This window comes from Felis catus, chromosome C1 (genome assembly GCF_018350175.1).
Source record: "Felis catus isolate Fca126 chromosome C1, F.catus_Fca126_mat1.0, whole genome shotgun sequence".
Taxonomy (NCBI): Eukaryota; Metazoa; Chordata; class Mammalia; order Carnivora; family Felidae; genus Felis; species Felis catus.
The window spans coordinates 191,061,362-191,083,290 of NC_058375.1; the positions used below are offsets into that span (position 1 = coordinate 191,061,362).

The 21,929-nt window shown below is 39.5% G+C and overlaps 1 protein-coding gene and 1 pseudogene across 4 annotated transcripts in view; both read left to right on the top strand.

The window, feature by feature from the left end:
• PARD3B (par-3 family cell polarity regulator beta) overlaps positions 1-21,929 on the top strand; it is a 1,015,202-nt gene that overhangs the window by 867,754 nt on the left and 125,519 nt on the right. The gene's annotated exons all lie outside the window — the stretch shown is intronic.
• Positions 1,442-9,227, top strand: LOC123379349 (annotated as a pseudogene).

The window sequence follows — 21,929 nt, forward strand, 5'->3', positions numbered from 1 at the left end:
ACTTGCTTTGTTGTTTTTTCTCTCTTTTTTCTAGTTTCTTAAATAAGGAGTTTAGATTTTGTATTTGGGACTTTCTTTTTTTTCTAATGGAGACATTTATGGAATGTTTCTAATGGAAACATTAATGCTATAAACTTCTCTCCAGCTCTGCTTTAGCTGTATCCTATGTACTTTGACATACTGTGCTTATATTTCATTCAGTTCAATGTTTGTTTGTTTTTTAATTTTCCTTGAACCTTCTTTGATCCGTGGATTATTTAGAAGTGTGTTGTTTCATTTCCAAATAATGGGAGATTTTCCTTTTTGTTGTTTTTGTTGGTTTTATCACATTTTTGTCAGAGAATATGCTCTGTAGATTTTTTACTTTCTGCTTTAAAATTAAAATAACCTCCTATGGTTGTGGATGTATTCATTTCTCCTTTTAGTCTTGTCAGCTTTTGCTTTCTATATTTTGAAGCTTGTTATTAGTTTCATAAAACTGTATGGTTGTCATGTATTCCTGGAAGATGAGATGTATTCTCATCTTTCTTTTGCTTAATATTTGTTTAGTATATATTTTTCATCTTTTTATTTTCAACATTTCTGGATCCTTACATTTAAAGTATGTCTTTTATAAAGAGGCATATAATAGATTTTGTTTTGATATCCAGTCAATTTATATTTTAATTGTAGTATTTAGTTGTTTTACACTTAATGATACTACAGATATAATTTGGTTTAAATCTCTAACTTATTCTCTATTTTCTATTTTTCCACCTATTCTATGTTTATTTTTCTCTCCTTTTTTTCCTTTTTTAAAATGTTTTAACCAAGAATTTTATATGAGTCAATTTTATGTAACCTCTGTGAGTTTGTTATGCATTCTTCTACCCTCCTTTTAGTTCCTTTAATACTCAAAAGATGCATTCTTCATTTATTGTATTTCAAAATAAAGTAGTGTAGTAAAACCTTAGTTTGTGAGCATAATTCGTTCTAGAAACATGCTTGTAATCCAAAGCACCTGTATATCAAAATGAATTTCCCCATAGGAAATCATGGAAACTCAGATGATTCATTCCAAATATTCATACAAAGATGATACAATACTGTGATATAACACAAAATAATAAAGAGAATGCAAAATATGAAGAAGAATAAACAAACCTGCACTTACCTTTAAAAACTTTCGTGGCTGGTGTGAGGGAGACAAGAAAGAAGAGGGTTACTGTGTAGGACGACTTTCACTATCACTAACAGAATCACTGCTATCTGTTGGCTCTGTGGAATCTTTTTATGCATGGGGGCCATTGTATATGCTCACTCAGATGTTGACTACAGTACAGTATTAATAAACTCTTGTCATATACTATATTAAGCTTAACTGACAATAAGGCAGCAGAGGAAAGAGTCTATATCTGCAGTCAGCCTGACCTAGAATGAAGCAAAGAATTCCTAAGTTTACTCTTCTATGGAAAAGCAAAGGACTGTCCACAGATGCTTTGAAGTGACAAAAAATACACTAGTTCCAGTTGTGGGCACCTTCCAAAGTTCTGAAAAATCACTGATTTCTACCTAACACAGCAGTCTGAGATGAAGCATCAAAGCATGGGAGATGATCACCCACAATCCCGCAGCAAGAGAGAGTGACAAGAACCATTGGTTCAGTTGTGATCATGTGACGTTCAGCATCACATACTACTTGTATTGCAAGACATCACTCATTTATCAAGTTAAAATGTATTATAAATGTTTGCTCATCTTGCAGAACACTTGCAGAACAAGTTACTCACAATCCAAGGCTTTATTGTACTTTTTTCATTTCCTAAACAATGTGTAGAACTTGGAATACTTCAACAACATTTAACCCCTCCTATTTTTTAGGCTATATTTTCATGTATTTTAAATATACATATGTTTTGAACCATAAAGTGCACTGTAATTATTGTTTTATATGGTAACTATTTAACTCTATCTATTTCTCTTTATTTCCTTCTGGATATCTTTGCTGCCATCTAGAATATTATTCCTTTTAACCTTTATGACTTCCCTAGTATTTCTTGTAATGTAGCACATCTTCTCAGTTTTTATTTCCTTTAAAAAATGTTTTTTTTAATTTTATCTTTACTTCTTGAGAGTATTTTCTCTGGGTATCTAGTTATCAGATCTTTTTCTTCTTTCAACATTTTAAAAATAGCATTCCATTGTTTCTGGCTTTCAGTGTCTTCACCAAAGTCTGTTGTCAGTTACTCCTTTGAAGATAATGTACCTTTTTGTCTTCACTTGCTTTAAAGTTTTCCCCTGTCTTTGGTTTTCAGCAGTTTTACTAAAATGTGCTTTACATGTGTGTGCATGTGCATACATGTTGTTGTGTTTAAAACTGGGTAAGGGTTTGTAGAGCTTCTTAAATCTATCTTTCATCAATTTTGGAAAATTCTCAGTCAATATCTCTTCAGCTGTTGTTTCTGTCCAATTCTCTCTTTTTTTGGTACTCTAATGATGCAAAAAGATTAGATCTTTTTATACAGGTACCTGTTTTTTGCTCTCTGTTCTGTGCTTCTTCTTTTTTTTAAACCTTTGATCCAGTTTGGTTATTTTTGAATGCCTTGTCTTCCAGTGTACTGATCTTGCCTTCATCTGTGTCCAATCTTCTATTAAACCCATCTATTGAGCTCTTATTTTTAGTTATGGTAGTTTTCAGTTTTAACATGTCCATTTAATTTACCCTGAGATTATACTTCTGTGATGAAATTCTCCATCTTGTCATCTTTTTCTTGACTGTATCAATTACAGTTATTTTGAGACCATGCCTAATCATAGAAGTATCTTAATTAGCTATTGTTTGATTTTCCACTTTGTTTTCAGTCCTTTGGTCCTATCTCCTGTTGTACACTGACTGAATGCTTGATATAGGGCTTGAAAATTGTAGAAATAATGTCAGGCCAACATTATTTTTCCAGAGAGGACTTATTTTGTTTCTGCCAAGCAGTTTAGGGCCATATTGATTTATTCTCATCTGAGATTTAGATGACTGGAAGCTGGATTTTAGTTGTTGTAAAGGGTACTCTATTTGTCGTTTACCCGTACTCCTGGGATGTATTTTTTGTTTTCCTAACTATAAATCTGAGTTGTTTACCAGACCCTTCTTTCTAAGTAGACCATGGACTCTAATTTCTATCTTGCCAATCTTATAAGAATGTCAAAATCTCTTCTTAGTCTCCAAGTCCCTTAGCCTTTAAGCTCTTCTCGTTTTTTCTTTTTTTTTTTTTTTTTTTAGCATCTGATTCTATGCCACTTATGAATTAGCAAAAAACTTGCAGAGAAAAGTACCACAGAATATTAAGCTTGATTCAGTGTGCTTATCTACATGTCAGAATCAATCTTGGTCCCTCAAGTTCTGGCTCCTTTCATTCTCCAATGCCTTCAAGCAGGTTTTTTCCTCATGTTTGTCCAGCTATTCTGGTTCTTCTCATGAAAGTGAGAATGCAGCAGACTATTCTACCATTATCAAAAATGGAACTCCCATATCCATTTTTAATGTTAAGTGTTAATGTTATGACAATGTAAATTTATAGTTAATACACTTTGTTATTAATGGACTAAACATACTACTATATATGAAGGCCACATGTATAGGATCTGGTACAGAGCAGGCACTCATAAACAATTTCAGATTTGAATTTAAATATATACTGATTTGGGGCAAGGTGTAGAAGAGATTGGTCATTAACATTAGCATTCAGTGTTTTTCATGTTGGTCTTTCTTGTTGATGCCCCACAGAAGAGGAGTCACTCTATGCTCTTGAGCGTTGTTCTTGTGAACCTTTACATTAATAGCATTTCCAAACAGTGTCTCTCCCTACCATGCTCTCACTCAGAGACCCTCCAGGCCATCGTCACCATTTCAGTGACCATATTGAGCAAAAGGAAGGATAGGTTTGTTTTCCCTTGCAGTTAATGTCTCCGTTCTTCCATAAAAAGAATTAATCCGGTGGCGCTCCACTTCTACCATGGCTTCTGCTTGCTGCAGCTTTGTTCCTGCCTTTTTATTTTGATAGTGAGGCCGGTATTGGTGAAAGCTGGCAAGTGTCTTAAAAATTGGTTTTTCTGGGGACTTCAGTGAGCAAAAATTGAGAAATGCCAAGAACAAGAAGCAGATATAGATCTAAGTGTTTTAGAACTTTGGGACATTATAGTACCAAAAGGCTTGTAATGTGCCTTATTCCGGTTTAGAGTCTGGAAAACAACTTTCACAAGCGTATGTGATTTCCAAGTCTCAAAACCGATTTACTGGGAAGCAAAAAATGTAAAGCAGTAGACTTCAATGGTGATTTTCATATCATTTGAGTCTATACTTTTGAAGAGGCTCAGTTCATAAATTTCCTTTTGGGTCTTTTTTGTCTGTGAGAGGATTTCTCCAAACTTAACTATTATCAAATAAAGTATGTCCAGAATCGGTTCAGATGTGGGTTTTAGGCTCTAGAAGCATATTTATGAGGATTTTCAAGACTAAGGATGAGGGAAGTGATGATGATGGTGATGGTATCTAATAATAGTATTCATTGAGCAGTTAATATATTCTCAGTATTAAGACCTTTTGCATATATTGTGTTGCCCCTTGAACAGTATTTAACTGTCAGTTTATTACTTCTCTTGAGATGATTATCTTTCTTCTAGTGGTCAAAGCATAGAATTTGAAGTTGGATATAAATCGTAGGTGTAAATCTGAATTCTACCACTCTGTGGTCCTTGACTAGAATATCTAACATCTCAGAGCCTCTCTTCACCTCCAGGGTAAAAAAATGATACCATGTCTCATAGAATTTTTAGATACTTGAAGAGATAATGCAGCTCAAACCTATAATACTAGCTGCCTCATATTAAGTGTTCAAACAAATGTTAGCCATTTCTTTTCTCATTTTTCTGCCACTGTTGGTTAAGATGCCCTTTCCTTTACTAGATCCATCAGGCAAGGAAGTAGAAAATAGAAATATCTAAAAAATATAAGAAAAGGGGATTACCGCTGATGATGTTATTAGGAAACATGGTTCTTTAATACTCATTTGAATTCCATATAATTTATGATTTAATAACTCCCCATTCGGCCTTTCCACCCAGGGACGTGTCCATATGGCATTGTTTTGTGTTCCCATTGTTGCTTCATGGGAACCTTTCACAAGTTTGCAGGAGCCCTTAATGTCCTGCAAATGAAGGAGGAGATTGTCCTCAAATTCCTTGCAACAGGAACCCACTTAGGTGGCACCAACCTTGACTTGCAGATGGAAGAGCACATCAATAAAGAAAAGTGGTGGTGTCTACCATAAATCTGAAGGGAACCTGGGAGAAGTCTCTGCTGGCATTCCATGCCATTGTTGCCATTGAAAACCCAGCTAATGTCAGTGTCATGTCATCCAGGAATACTGGCCACTGAGCTGCGCTGAAGTTTGCTGTTGCTACTAGAACCACTCCTGTTGCTGGCCACTTTGCTCCTGGCACCTTCACTAACCAGATCCAGGCAGCCTTCTGAGAGCCAAGGCCTATGGTGGTTCCTGATGCCAGGGCTGACTACCAGCCTCTCATAGAGGCATCTTATGTTAACCTGCCTACCATTGGTCTGTGTAACTGACTCTCCCCTGTGCTTTGTGGACATTGCCATCCCTGAACAACAAGGGAGCTCACTCAGTGGGTCTTATGTGGTGGATGCTGACCTGGGAAGTTCTGCACATACATGGCACCATTGCCCATGAACACCCTTGGGAGGTCATGCCTGATCTCTACTTCTACAGAGATCCTGAGGAGATTGAAAAGGAAGAGCAAACCACTGCTGAAAAAGCTGTGTCCGAGGAGGAATTTCAGGGTGAATGGACTGCTCCTGCTCCTGAGTTCATTGCTACTCAACCTGAAGTTGCAGGCTGGTCTGAAGGCATGAAGTTCCCTACTGAAGACTGGAGTGCTCAGCCCCCCCACTGAAGACTGGTCTATACCTCCCACTGCTCAGACCACTGAATGCTTAGCAGCAACCACTAACTGGTCTTAAGCTGCTCTTCCACAAAGGCAAACAAATTGGAAATAAGGTTGACAGAAAAGAAACAGTTTCTTAAATAAATAAAAAAATCCCCATTCGTTCAACAAATATTTATTGAGTGAGATTTGGACAAAGTCCTTAATGTCATGGAACTTATGATCTACTAGAGAAGACAAATATTAAATACTCCTTAATCATAAGTACTACCAAGGAGAAGCACCAGGTGCTAGAAACATATTTGACATCGTGAAGGATCAAGGAAAGATTAGCTGAGAAAGTGACATTTAAGTTGGGACTTGAAGAGTGCGTAGCCAAGAGTAGTTTGGTGGTGAAAGGGAAACGAAAGCATTGCAGACAGAAGAGCAGCATGGGGGGAAATCCTGATGTGGAAAGGTTGGCATGTGGGAAGAAGGAAAGAAGTTTCTCTTGCCAACACCAGACAGAGAACAAAGAGGATGAGTTAATCAGTCTGTATGGTACCTTTTCTTCACTGGCCCAAGAGGTATGCCGTAGCACAGATCACAATATAGAAAAGGTTCCCCGTTTTCTTCACCACGTCTCAGGGCACCCATCATTCTCAGCCTATTCAGGGACATGCATCCTCACTCCCAGAAATCTAACCCATTTCCAACCCCTCACTTACTCTCAGGGTTAGGAGACGCCTTATTAATCTGACACATGTATGCTTCTGCAGTTAAAGATCAACGTTTAAGTATCCATGGTAATGGTTTTCAAATGTGAGCTTTGCATCAGAATCACCTAGAGGGCTTGTTGAACCACCAAGTTCCTGACTGAGTAGTTCTGAGGTGGAGCCCTAAAATTGACATTTCTAACAAGCTGCCCATGGCACTGATACTGGTGGCCTGGGTTCCGTACTTGGTTGAGTCACTAGGTTAAGTTGTCTTCCTTCTTTCAACAATTTGACAGTCACCTTGACTTTCTTAACTCAAAGGAAAATGCTCAGGGAGTTTTTGAAAGGGAAAATACTAAAATCAAAACTAAACTCTGTGGGTGACTGCACATTGGCCTAACCAGACTGTACCTTTTTGTGAGCAAGACTTACCTTCAATATCTGCATTCCCAGAGGCTAGCACATAGTAGGTACCCAATACATGTTTATTAGATGAATTGATGATCAGTGAAGGAATCACAGAATGGATGTAGCTTAGTGAATTTTATACATTGTTCTTTGGAAAGCTATCATGATTCCTTTCAGCCTGAAAGGTCTTCCAGGAGGCTAAATTGTCATTCTCTTGGAATCCAGCCTCAGAAATTGCAGAGTCAAGATATGCTTGTATTTTAAGTACTTACTTGGATTAAAAACTGAATTGCTAACAGGATTACAAAATGCCAAGTTTGCTGAGACTCAAATTGTTTATGCGCATGTTTGGTTCTAAGTTCTTTCGTCAATCAGTACATTTATGTTTCTAATTACAGTCAATGTTTGTTTGGTTGTGGGTTTTTTTTTTTTTTTGACACCTGCACATGAATTCTCAGTCAAAACGAGCTTCAGTAATTTGCACAGGTATAATATAACTAAAACGAGGCTCATAACCACCGATGTGTCTTCTACACTACGTGTTTAATGAATTCAGAGGTGTTGTACCTCAATTCACATTGTGATTCAGAAAACGGTCTGCTATTTTTCCCATTTTCACTCCCACAGTGTTGTAAAACATTTTTAATAAACCCTCTAACAATTTTCCTCATTCCAGGAGCATGGAGTTTTAGTAGATGATGCAACACAACTTTCATTTGTGATTATTTTTAGGCCTGTCCTTGGAATCTCTGTATTTGGACACAAGAAAAAGAAAAATGCCCAAGATTACCATAATTCTCCAAAATATAATGTTTATTACTGCCACCAATCAAATCAATTACAGACTCATAGTCTAGTCCCTAAAGACTGGAGCTGGTTTTGATGGGGGTTATCCATCAAATCTCAGCTATGACCCAGGCACTGGCTCATGGGTCAAAGCCTTCCTGTTCTATGATGAACCATCCTGAACAATTCTGTGCCCAGTTTTTAGCTTGGACCTCGACCCCAGCTGACACCTGTAAAATTGCAAGTAATTTCTCTGTAGGCTCTAATAATCAGAGGCCTAGTTAGAGAAAAAGTCATTTTAGCATCAGCTGACAATTATTTTTTTGCCCTGAATATCTTTCCCTGCCCTCTTATTTGGTTTGAACTGACTCACCTAATTGGGGTCAACCACGGAAAAGGAATATGCTGCTGGATTTGTTGTTTCTGAATGCCCAGTGCTAGAGAATGTCTTGGGGATGACCTCTCTTATTTTTCTTAAAAGATGAAAGTTGAAGAATTTGAACAATGCGTGCATAATATCATTGCAAGAGTAAAATCAACAAGGGGAACTCAACCGGTCTGAGGACCATTCTCGCACCTGTATCACCTTTGGGCATCCAGAGTACTTGTGGCCTGGCCAAGGCACTGCATTCAAGCCCTTCAAAAGACAGCAGAATGATGTCAGTGTTAACATTTCACTGCACATTAATTCTTGAGAAAAAAAAAAACTGTCATTTAATTTAAGTGCTTATATGCATATGGTTAATTAAGAAGCCAAAATTGGCTATAAGCTTGGTAAGTTCTAAGAACAGGGAGAGAGAGATCATTATGCTTCTGCTCATGGTTAGCTATTTGTGAACCAGCTGATAATGTGCAAAATTAAGATTTCGTAAGTGGCATTTTAAATGAATGGTTAATGGCTGAAGATTAATTAAACAGTCAGAGTTGCTGAAGAAAAGCTGTTAAAAAATTATGTTTATAGGCCAGTCACTTGCATGCTGAACTGAAATCCTGATAGACTGTGGCCTTTCTGTTTACCAAGAGAGCATTTTCACAAAGCAGGCCTCCTGCAGGAGGAAAACCCACCCTTCTCACACACCATGCAGCCATAACGGTAGCCTCAGGGATGTTCCTTTGGAATAAAAGCTACCAAGTCGGAAAATGGACTAGTGCTAAGTGTTAGATTGAAGGGATCTGCACTAAAACCTTCATTTCAGGTAGCCAGCCATATTTTCTTTCTTTTCTACGTGTTGCATGGTTCTGAGTTAGAGTAGGTAAAACCCATGGGGTTTTTAAGAAGCTATTCTAATTCTGTGAGAGAGGCCAAGATTTGCAGTATATTGTTTTCAACCTGCAGTGGATACTTCTTTTTTTTTTTTTTTAATGTGTATTTCTTTTTGAGAGAGAGAGAGACAGAGTGCGAGGGGGAGAGGGACAGAGAGAGGGAGACACAGAATCTGAAGCAGACTCTACACTCTGACCTGTCAGCACAGAGCCTAATGTGGGGCTGGAACTCACAAACCACGAGATCATGACCTGAACTGAAGTCAGACGCCTAACCCACTGAGCCACCCAGACAGTTTTCTCTCTCTTTTTTTTTTCAAGTTTATTTTACTTATTTTGAGAGAGGGGGAGAGAGAGAGAGAAAGAGAGAGAGAGAGAGATCATAGGAGGGGCAGAGAGAATCTCAAGCAGGTTCCTCATTGTCAGCATGGAGCCCGATGTGGGGCTCAAACTCACGAACTGTGAGCTCATGATCTGAGCCAAAATCAAGAGTCAGTTGCCCAATCAGTTGAGCCACCCTGGCACTTCTCAAAGACTCTTTTAACTGCCTTACCATCTGTGCAATTAAATGGCCACCCCACTCCTCTTCTGAATCAGGTGTCCATGTGTGCCTATGCAACAACCGTGCCCTCGCCTCAGGGACCATGTTGTCTCGTGGAGGAGACACAGGCATGTGAACAAGTAAATCACAGCCATGCTAAGGACAGTTAGAGTGGTCAAGGAGGGGAGCTGGGAACCTCGGGGTGGAGGGCAGTCAGGAGTGTATTTTCCTATAAGTTGGAAAGGAAATTAATTCTGCCTGTTTTTTAAAAAAACATGAACATTAAAGATAATTTTTCTTTTGAGTTCATTCAATTGCCTGCTTCCAGGCAGAAGACCCGAATCATGTAGGCCAGACAGTTGTGTCTCCTGTTTAAAAGTTCCCTAGAGATAGAAATCCTGCAGCCTCCCTTGGTATCCTGTTCCAGTGTTTAATCACCCTTCCAATCAAGAAGTTAAGCCCATTTCCTCTTCTCCAGCCTTCTTTGGCTTGGTGAAACCTGGAAAACACCCATGAGACCCCTTGGAGGTCTTGAAAAGTTAATTAGTCGACACTGGGCTGCTCTAGGTTCAACAGTGTACCTTATAATGCTGAGGCTGTGTGCCTGCACCATTGCAATGGTAGGATTTTGTTATATTTCTAGTAAGTCAAATAGTTTTCTTCCTGGTTTATAGACAATGAGAGCAATTTGACATTTCAGCATGTTTTAAAGTTGTTTTGCTACATTTACATCTGCATATTTAGTTAAATGCAACTGAAGTTTGGCCTAATGTCACTCAGAAACCAAACTACGTATGTTGATAAGAAATAAAATTAAGGATTATGAATAATAATAGCCAACACTACACATTATTAAGAATTTGCTATGGCAGATGCTGTAGTGATTGCTTTGCATGTATCACCTCACCTTCTGACCACCTGACCAGGTGGTACTAGGACTGTCCCCAAGGTTCAAATGAGGAACCCTAGTTGCAGAGAAGACAAGGAACTGGCCTGATATCATCAGGGCCGGGCCAAGATTTACACCTAGTTACCCCGAACACAGAGCCTAGACATTTAACCACTGTGCTATGTTGACTATCGAATTCTTTTTTAAAAATTATTTTTCTTTCTCTGGAATCCTCTTTCATTTTTGTTCCCCCATGTGCAAAAAGTCCAAATCTATAACCTTTCCTTGTGGGAAGTAATAGTGCTGCTGAATAACAGTCCCCAGGCCAGAGGCAATTCTTGCTGCAATTATGGGCGTTTGAGTGGCAAGCACCTTCTGCTTTAAGAAAGGCATTAGTGGTTCACGTTAGAAAAACTGATAATTCAAAGCTTTTCCATTCTGGTAAAAATCAGCTTGATGCAAAAGGAAAGAAAATAGGTACTTCCGGGAGAAAACCGGTGCCGTGGAAAGGATGGGGTAAAAACTTGTTTGTAGACGCCAGAAGCATCTGGGGAGCAGTGATGTCCAATAATTGCAGCTAAAAGCTGCATTAATTGACCAGTGATGGGTAGGAAGCTACCTCCAACCAGGATCCCCAACTCGCTGGTGCTCTTTTCATAAGCAAAGTAAGATGCGGGAGGTCACCTTCCGTGGGGTTCTCCATACAGAAAGGAAGCAGCTGTGACAGAGACTGTATTTCTACAAAGGCAAAGCTTGGCTTTTCAAGCACTGCATGCGAACCACCAGGGGATCTTGTTAAGATGCAGATTTTGATTCCAGAGGGCCAAGGTGGGCCTGAGGTTCTGCATTTCTAACAAGCTCCCGGTGCAGCTCGCCCTGCTGGCCCCGGGACCACACTGTGACTAGCGAGGGTGCAGACCAGAAAAAGGCAGTGCTTCGTTGGCATTGTTTTAATCATTTAAAATAAATATGCAGCAAATCTTTTTAAGACCTTCTGAAGTTTCAGCTGTCATGTCGTCCTATCAGTGAGATGGCCAAGAAGGCTCATGCCTTAATGGGCCAGAACATCCCACAGCCTCGCTCGGGCTCTGTTTCCTGGAAGGGAGAGTATGGCTTTCTTTGGTCATGCTGGTTTTGTGACTGCCGCCCTGGGCCTGCAGCAGGGTCCCTGTTTTGACCTCTTGCTGCTCTCTGAGAAGCCGCTTGCACTTTAGCAACATGCTCTGATGCTCCGTCTCCACATATGAGTAGACATAAGTTTGGATTTCTTTTCTCGACAAACCTGCCAAGAAAAGGTTTTTCACTGCAAATAACTAATCCATGTTTCCCACCACACCCCATTCAATTAAGAGTCTCAATGGCTCTATTTATCCCATCATTTGATATAAAGGCCATTATATTAAAATCATGTATTATTTGTGGATTGGTAATATCTTAACTAGATATTAACTTCTCTGATAAAGGATATCATCCCCGTTGACCTGCACCTGAAACTAGTTGGCATGAAAGTTTTTAGAGTATGTGCTTTTGGGTGTTTTTGTTTGAATGCCAGTATTTGAGATTAAATTATTTATTCCTTTTTTTTGAACAACAACAACAACAACAACAACAAAAGTTGATACCACTAGAACCATTTATAACTGTGAAAGAAAGAAAACAAGAAATTTTTTTCTGGAGGTTGGGTTGCATCTCAGTGTGTTTATTAATTATGGGAAAATGCCACTGAGTTGTAACAAATGGGAAGATGGTCTCAATTAATGAGAATTTCTTCTCTACGTGGGAAACAGTCAAATCAAGGACAGAATCATTAAGACCAGCCTGATGTCAGGACAGTGGGGCTGCATGACATTAGTTTACAGCAGGTCTGTGCAGTAGAAATATCACGGGAAGTGCGTGTAGAATTTTAAGTTTTTAGTAGCCTCATTTAAAGAAGTAAAATTAGTTTTACACTATGTTTTATCTACCCCAATATGTGCAAAATATAATTTCAACACGTATTCAAAACACTTATTATAGAGCTGTCTTACACTCCTGTATTCATATTACGTCTTCAAGATCTGGTGTGTATTTTACATTTTGCAGCACATCTCAGTTTGGACCAGCTGCATTTCAAGTTTTCAACAACCACGTATGGCTATTAGCTGCCATATTGGACATACCACAATCCCTTCAACATACTTCCAATGGTGGCTGATGCTTCCATTTGAAGTTTTCCCGATATGGAGTACAGGGTAATGGGAAGACCCTCTCATTTAAGGGGAGCTCCCACGGCAGGAAACTTTTTCTTATCTTACACCCCAAACTGCTGCTCTCTTTCACAGAGTTTACCGGCAAGAGTAAGAAAAAGACACATAAACAATCAATTTCCACTCCCAGGGAACAGATCTGTCAGCTCTACCTTTTCCATCTCTAGAGAGATGTGCCCCAACTTAAGTGTCAGCTGCTACACAGTGAGGTGATCTCAAAATGGGCTGAGCGAGGCAAGATGCAAGTCTAATCACATCCCAGATCTGTCCTTGTTTTGCCTGGAAGAAGACAGAACCAACGATCTAGCTCAACTTAAAAGTCTACCTGAGACAGGAGAATAGAGCCCGGCCTTCACACAGGAGTACAGGTAGTCCCATCATATAAAGATTTGTCAACAGCTAACTCAGGCAGAAGGTGACTAATTATAACAGTATAACACCCATGTGATTCTCATTTAACTGCAATCCTTCCTCCCTTACCAGTGGTATTCATTCTAGCCAGGAATAGTGAAGAAAGTGCTTTAGAGCAGAACCTTTTCTTTCCTTGTGTTTAACTCTTAATCTTGGTAAACTGATCATCCTCTCAAGATGTCATGTCTCCAGAATTTTATAATGACAGACTTGGTCTTCACTTAATTAATACCCCTTTTTAATTACAAACCTTTCTTGCCTACTACTGCTGTTTTGTGACTCTAACACCTCAATATTAGTGACCTAGTTGCTCAAGCTAGAGATGTAGGGTTCCTTCTTGAGGCTTCCATCTCCCTTAGCCACACACCCGTACTCTTTCCTATGAAGATCCATGAGAATGGGTAGCTTTGGTTGGCCTGTCTGTGCACTGCCTTTCCCCAGTGAGGAAATGCCATTGGGTCCAACCTTCCTTGAGCACTTCTTTTGATCCATTGTGCTTTCCCTGTGACACGCTGCCCTAACCTGGACAAGGCTCAGTCTGGGATGCTAGAGTGGCTGAACTGGGGAACATTGTCTTTTGTTCCCTACATGCATTGCCTTTTACAAATGCCTCTCAAAATATAAGTCTCTATTTGAAGCTCTTCTTTCTAAAGCTGTCCTTATCCTCCCAACTTTCTAAGGCCCACAACCTTGGTTGCATTACCCAAGACCCTTGCTCTAAATGGCCATAGTGCCATTTCTCTCTATGCATTTTTTTTTCCCCTGGGTGAAGTTCAATGTGTTACTCAGGATTTAGCACAGATATTACTTGTGTATTTCTTCAATGAGATATTGAAGTAGGAACTATATTTTGTTTCCGATCCCAGCGTAGTTACTGAGGCATCTGGTGTTCAATTAATATGTATTAAATGAATGAATGAATCCAGGTGGCTCCATTCTTAGCTTTAAGATCACAGAGATTTCTTGTCACACTCTTGGCCTGGCCAACCTCCCTGGCTAGTATGACTTGTCTGGCCTCCCAGTCAGCACAACCTCCCTCCGGTTGTCTCTTCCCCCTGATCGGCGGTGATGCTTGAGTGTCAGTGATCCCACAGGCTTCTCTGGCCCTTGTCTCTCAGGATTGAGGTGGTATATCCTACTTCAGGAAATGCCTCCTTGCCAAGTTCCCCTAGGTGAAAGACTTCCCAGGACACACAAGTCACTGTCTCCTCCATCTGGTCTCTGCCTCAAACACTTTCTAAGGGCACAAGGTGGTCTTTACTATTCAGAAGCTGCAGTCAGCCCAATATGGCTGCTCCACCAAGAGAGAAGGCTCTTGTTGGCAATTACATTTTTGTAACTCTTTTGCACACCTAACATTTGTCACTGACTCTTGTTGATGATCTCCAGTTACCTCTACCGATACATTCCAGAGAATTTTGCTTGAAATGAGCACTGAACTTATTAACCTCTAGTTTTCTAGAGTTTGCTTTGGCCATTAAAAAAATTGACTGTGATTTGCTCACCTCAAGTATCTGGACACATCTTCCAGGGTCTGTAATTTCTCAGAGATACCATCCATGCTTCTAAGGGCACACCTCCCAGCTCTTATCAAAACTGTGGACATAATTTGTGAGTACCGGCAACCGGCATGCCTTTAAAGCACCTTGGATCGTGTATTTTTCTCTCCCTCCTACCATCCTCTTCTTTTCTGCCTCTCTTCTGCCTTCCCTTGTTGGAGATGTCAGATGAGTCACATACCGTCTCTGCATCTCGCCGTCTGGGAAGACGGGAGGGTGGGGCTAAGTGATCTCGGCACTTCTTCCCAGCTCCAAAATTATATGGTTCTGCAGTCCTCTAATGGAAGCAAAATAGGAGTTCAGGTTGCTCTGCCTTTCCTCTGGTGCTGTTATCATGTCAAAGCATCTCCTCCCAGCAGTGGCCTTCCCTTTCTTATTCCTCTCCACGGTAGCTTTAACAATCCAATAAAAAATAAATCTTTAATGTCATGAGCATTTGTTTTCCAAGGCCCCATACTCCCTTTGAGCTTCACTTCTCTGACTGGCTCAGACCGTTTTTGCCACCTTCTTTGTGAACCACAGTGCCATGGATCCATCCCTTAACTCCCTCTGCTCAACTCCTCAGGAGTGCTTCACGCTAACCCCAGATTTCAGGAACTAGAACAATAGTGTGACGCTCCCTAACCTTTCACACTGGAAATCTCTTTTGTCTGTTATCCAGGTGTTCCTGTCCTTAGATAATGAGAACTTGGGTTATGAGATTTGTAAAAAAGCTTTTGGCAATGGACTTTTACAAACACACACGTGCGCGCGCGTGCACGCACGCACACACACACGAACACACACACACACACACACAACTTTGTAATTTTTTTTTCCCTTACAGCAATGGACTACCGAAATTTGTAGTTAGACTATTATAAACTGTTTGTGTTTGCAGAAATGTTCCCTTAAAAAAGATAAAAGAGAACCCTTTCATTCCGATGATAACATCACAACCTTTCAAGAAAGAGCAAGGACTATGGGATAAAGGAATACGGGCAAGTCACTATCAGTATTTCCAGAGCAATCTCTCCCCCTTCTTCCCTACTTTGGTCCTCTGGCCTAGAATCTATTGAAGACGTACGTACTTGTAAAACTAACGAGGTTTCAAACAGCTGTGGGCCCTGCCTTCTGGGGGTTTTTAGGATACTTTGTGGGCGGAGGCAGAGAAAGTCATGTTTGTGCCTCTCTTAAATAGTATAAAAAATTAAATGGAATTTACCATCAAATCATGGGAAACTCAAATAGATTTCTTAGCACCCTGGCCTATAATAGGAGACAGGTGGGCATTTTGAAAATATTCTTTAAAACAAAGTCTGTTGTGATTTTTCAAGCCCAGGGATGATGTGTATCAGATATCAGAAGGAAGCATTGATCCCTGTAGTCTGACATTTGACAAATTGCAAGTTGTATCCTTGCTCATACCCTTTAATTCGGAGACGGAAGTGTTGTTTACGGTTTCGTCTTTGTGGGTGGATCCATGTGTTGATGTGTGTTGTTGAGCAGGGTAAGATTGCCCACATACGTCCACGGATCCGTAGGTAGAAACATGGCTTATCACTTTACATTTTGGTTTTATGTCCCCAGAGCTAGCTTTTCAAATTGATATAGTCAATCCCTTTTTCTACATACATTGTTTTTCATAAGTTACAGGCATTAGCTTACACAAAAACGGCATTATTAGGGAAAACCTACTTTTGTTTTCTAAGTTTAAAAATAGTAGCCTAGGAGAAACTCACTAGAAAATATCATAACCATTCATTGGGAAAAACAGTACCATTCAAATAACATACTGTATCGTCCATTTGTGTTCCAAGCGAAATGAAACTTTATTTTGATTGGGGCTGTCACAGATAATTTCTGCACGTAAAATACACCTAGGGACAGCTTTCAAATGGAGTTGTCACTTTTTGTTTAGCAGGCAGGAGACTCTCCATTGTTGTCAAACCCTCTTTACAAAAGCATCACTAACCCAGTGATACACAGTTGTAGAGAAGAGGGAATCGTCACTCAGCTTACTTGGAACAAAAAAGAGCAGGGTTGGTCTCTGTCAGCGCTCAGTGTGTCAGAGGGCTCTTTTGTTTAGCTGGCTTCCCTCTAGCCAGCAATGCTTTTATAGTCTTGGAATTAGATTTCTTTCTCCTGTGCTCGTTTTAGAAAGGTGTAAATAGATTAACACATATTGTTATTCTCTGCATACGTAAACTGTATCATTTGTGTTGTCTACCCAACTTATGAAGTCACGGAAAGGTAAGAAGAAAAACTACACCTTTTCTAGATTTACACACACGCATGAAAACACACACACACACACACACACACACACACACACACACACACTTTAGTGCCTTTCAAAGTTGTCCTGGTTTTCTTAAGATTAGAACCAAGATGTTCACTTTATCTGGGACGCCTGAGTGGCACAATCAGTTAAGTGATCTCAGCTCAGGTCATGATCTCGCGGTTCATGAGTTCAAGCCCCACATCGGGCTCTGTGCTGATGGTGAAGAGCCTGCTTGGGATTCTGCCTCTCCTTCTGTCTGACCCTCCCCCACTTGTGCTCTCTTTCTTTCTCTCTCTCTCTCCCTCGCTCAAAATAAATAAACGAACTTAAAAAAAAAGATGTTCACTTTTAAAATATCAGTAACATAATACAGGTTAAATTTTGTCCATTGCTAAAACAGTCAAGTTTTGTCTTTAAAGTACATAGGGGCCATCATATTGGGTTTTATAATAATAAATATTTTGTGTCATATATATGGGATAATATATAATATATGGTATAATTTATATCATAAAAGGTGGGCTGAATAAATTGTGTTGATTTCTGTGTGTCTCTCTCAAGACCTCACCTACTACATCCCCAAGAAATAATAATTCTCTATCCTTAAAACTTACTTGATGCTTAAAATTCCCAGAAGCAGGAGCCAAGTGGAACAAAACAAGATGGGGAAAAATGGCCCCACAGCTCTCAGGTTCTCTAGAACACCATTCGATACCTTGGAAAGTCCTCAAACGTATAGTATAGCAAAGTAAATCAAGGAAAAGATGAGCTGTAGACCTCTCTTCTGGTTCTCGGATTCTGTGATTCTCACAAGGGGGGAGAGAGGTAAGTGAGAGTCGGAAAAGCTGAATAGAGAGAAAAGAACGGGACAGAAATGAATAGAGAAATGGATAGTCTCTTGGATTTGAGGGAAGAGCAACTGATGACCAAAAAAACTTAAAAAAGAAAGAAAATGACCAAAACTGAAAGCTGAAATGACCCATTAGAGCAGAAGCTTGGCATTTTACACATGCCAGTAACTCCTGGAGAAGCTCATAAAGAAAGAGAGTTCTGGGCTAGGAAATCTCCCGTGATAGTTTTCCTACTATATAATCCCCCCATTGTCTCCCATTATAATCAACTCCCAATGGTAATTTTCAATTGCCAGACCTCTAAAAACTCTCCATTCTCATTAATAAAAAGAGGACTTCTTTCATAAATTTTGCATATTACCCATTGCAATATTCTGCCTTTCAAATCACAGGTTAATTTTTCATGGATCACTTATGAAAAATACAAACAAACTTAAAATTCTGTTTATAATTCAGACGACCAACAAAGTAATGAGATTCTGTGTTATGGTAACTGTCACATCTTGTCTCGGCCCTGTTGTGTCTAAATGTTAGCTCTCTTATTAAGCTCCATTAGAGGGTTTTACAATCCAAATTGTTTATATGCTACTGGTTTTCCACTGTCTGACGGTAGGGCACGTTTCACTCATTATTGTTGGTGGTATCTTACATCATTAGTAAGAGCTGGAATAACATTCAGCAGGAAGGCGGCATGCGCTAACTGAAATGCCTCTTTCCTACAAATTTCCCAATGTGCCATTTTGAGTATATCGTTTTAGAAGTGAGATTCAGTCTGACACCTAATGAGTAGGGGAACTCTTTTTTTCCCTTTGTTAAATTTAAACGACCCCTCCACTCCCAAATTTATATTTTTGTAAACCTAATCCGCAACCACTCGTCGTCCCCGGTGAAATGTTTCCACTCTCTTTCTGTGTTAGATTTAAAGTAACTAATATTTGTGGCTTTCTTGATGGAGTACAAAGGCACCTTCACGATTCCACTCTTCTTCGCTGCTACCTTCCCTCCTGGTAAAGAAGATGAGAAAGCCCAATGTGATAGAAGGAAAACTCCTTCTCAAACTACCCCATTGATACATACCAAATTTCTACCCCAGGATAGTCAGTTCTGGCTCCAGGGCTATCTATCTTCCTTTCATGTTTTTGTTAAGCTACACTATTATTTTCTAAATTTTCTATAACAAATGTTTTATATTAACTTTAGTAACCAAAAAGCTAAAGCAGAAAACAAACCTACAATCGCCAATGAGCCCACAACCTACACTTGACCATCCTTAACATTTTAGAGGATTATTCCCGGGCTTGTTTCTTGAATATCATTGTGTATGAAATATAGAATTTGTGTTTGTGCGTAGTGCTGACACGTTTATACACATATACATATGTAATATTTACATGCATATATAAATCTTGGGATCTTTCCTTTTTATCATTATGTTGTGCTTTTGTGCCAATTAATCTTTTCACAACCATCCCTTTTAATGGTTGTGTAAAAACAACACCGCCTAACTGTACCCTAATTTATGTAACCTTTTCCTTAATGCTAAACAGTTAGGGTGTTTCAGAATTTTCAGTGTTATGAATTACTCTCTGATAAGCGCTTTTTTACATACATCTTCCTACGCAGCTTGGATTATTTCCTTAAGATACCTAGAAGGGAAATGATGCATTAAGGGCTTACAGCATAGTAGCCAACATTTTCCAGGAAAACTGAAGCCATGTTTCAAATAGCAGCGTAGGAGAGAGTTCGTTTCACCCCATACCTGACAACTTGAATGTTATCTCTTTTTCCCCCTTAAATCTTTGCTAATTAGGTGAAAAATAGTACCTTATCATTCCACTTTGAACTTCCTAGCTTCCTAGTGAGGTTAAGCATTTTGATGGAAGCACAGGTCTGTTTCAAATTACCATTAGAGGTTTTCATTCTGCCTCAGCCTTGCTCCATTACCAAGAGGAATAGTTATTGGAATCAACCTCTGTTTCTTCCCTCAAAAAATCTATTTGGATTTATCAAGATGTATTTGGATGCAGGTTTTTATACCCCTCTTGACAAAAATGAATGATTGCTCACCTGGGTCTTTTAAGCACAGAACTAAGCCACATCTGTTTGGATCTTGTTTTAATCGACTCCCCCTTACCCCCAAGTAGAAGAGGCTCCCTCTTACCCCCCTTTGAATAGGCAGTATTGGAAAATAAGGCCCTCGTAGTAGCCAGCGAAAGAAGTGTCACATCAGGGTCTGGACATTGCTATGACAACACAGGCTCCATCTGTCACCACTCCCCTAAGCATGTGTGGCGCAGGAAACCCCGCCGCAATGTTTAATCTGAGAATTTTAATATTAAATGTATATTTGACATTGAAAGCTCACACCTTATTTGCTATTGTCAGACTCAGTTGATAGACAGCTAGGTCAGTCTCTTTTTATAGTCCATTTCTGAGATGAAACTATAAATTTTGAAGCCAGGCTTCATCATTGTGGAGAGAAAAGCTTTTGCAGCCTATTGTTGAAATATAACATTTTATAGGATTTATGAGGTCCAGATTCAGGAAGATCATTTGCCAAGCACTTAAGGCTGGTTTTGCTGCCCTTTGCTTTTCTTCCCTCCTGAAAACATATATAGAGGGGGAAGTCCATTAGAAAAGAAAAATTATGAAGAAGAACTTACTTGATTCAATACAAATGTCAGCCTAAGAAAGAAAAGGTCCTGAGCCTTTACTGTGAGGAGCTTCAACCACACGAGGCTGCTCCTTGGTGATAGGAATACTGTTTGCTTCTGCAAATGAAGTGGCATCATATTTGTTTTGATATTAAATGCGTGTCTCTGATTCTGAGCAGGCTTTTGAATTTAGGCACATAATACCCATCGTCTCCAATATGCTTCCGGGATTCTTTTTGAAATGCCATGATATGACGGGCTCTGTGATTTGGTCATATTCCATTTAGCTTGTTTTATTGCTGCTAATTTTACACAGGAAAATAGATTCTCTGAAAGTTGTGATCACAGTAGCTGTCAAGTGGTCGAAAATGAAGAAAACCACCAGACAGTGTCAGATTTATTAAGCACTGTAGAAGTACAAAATTAATTCAGTTCTTTGTCTTTGAAAGGTTCAGTGTCCACAGGCTGGATTTATCCTAATGGACAAACGATGGGAGGAACAATAGTCAATTAGCTATCTCCTTAGCCAGACCGCACGTTGTTGGAACGCATGTAGGGTGAGCCACCGGTGCACCTAAGCAGACCTCCAATTTGTTCACTTTGACTGCAAATGACTTAATTTAACATTTTTCTAACAAATGCATTAGGTAGAATGGTGATGTTTCCTCTCTGGGTTTTTTTTTTTTTTTTTCTGAAAAGAATCACTAGTGAAACCATGTTAAGTAGGCTTCTCACTCCATTTGTTTCCAATCACTACCCTTAATGCATGAGTTTCTGAGTCGGCTGTGACTTTTCCAAGCCCCCCAAACCCCAGCAGCGAATGTGGCTGGAGAGTTCTGACGCTACATCTATTGGACCTCTTGGAAAATGTTTTATGTGCATGGCATAATTATCCCAGTGCTGGACCATCTTCCTGTAGTCTTTTTTTTTTCCTTTCCTTTCCTTTAGCATGAATGAATTTCCCATTATCCTCTCATTAGAGTTACAGTGTGCAAAAGACTTTGAAAGTAAAGTTTTGGTTTAAGTCCCACGTGAACCATTTCTATCTCCCTGTAAAACTAAGGAATCATTTATCAAATTTATTAGCTGTGAAGTTCATCTCCTAATCGTGCATTTGTCTCCGGTTATTTCGTGGTTACAGCATTAACATTTTTTCCCTCAAAAATATTAACCTTTTGCCTTGCGTGTTCTGGTGGTGTGATGAGAACATCTGTTGCTTATACAGGCCGACACTGTCTTCACATCCCTTGTTATTTGTGGGTGGATTCCGAGTTGATGCCATGTGAAGATGCACTTCAAACAAAATTCAGTAACTATCTGTCTGGCCTTTGTTGGTCAAATTGCAGGCTGTCAAGCCTCAGCGCGAAACCCTGATGCAGGACTGCGTCCTGAACTCTGCACATGTTCACTTTTTGCGCTTTAACTG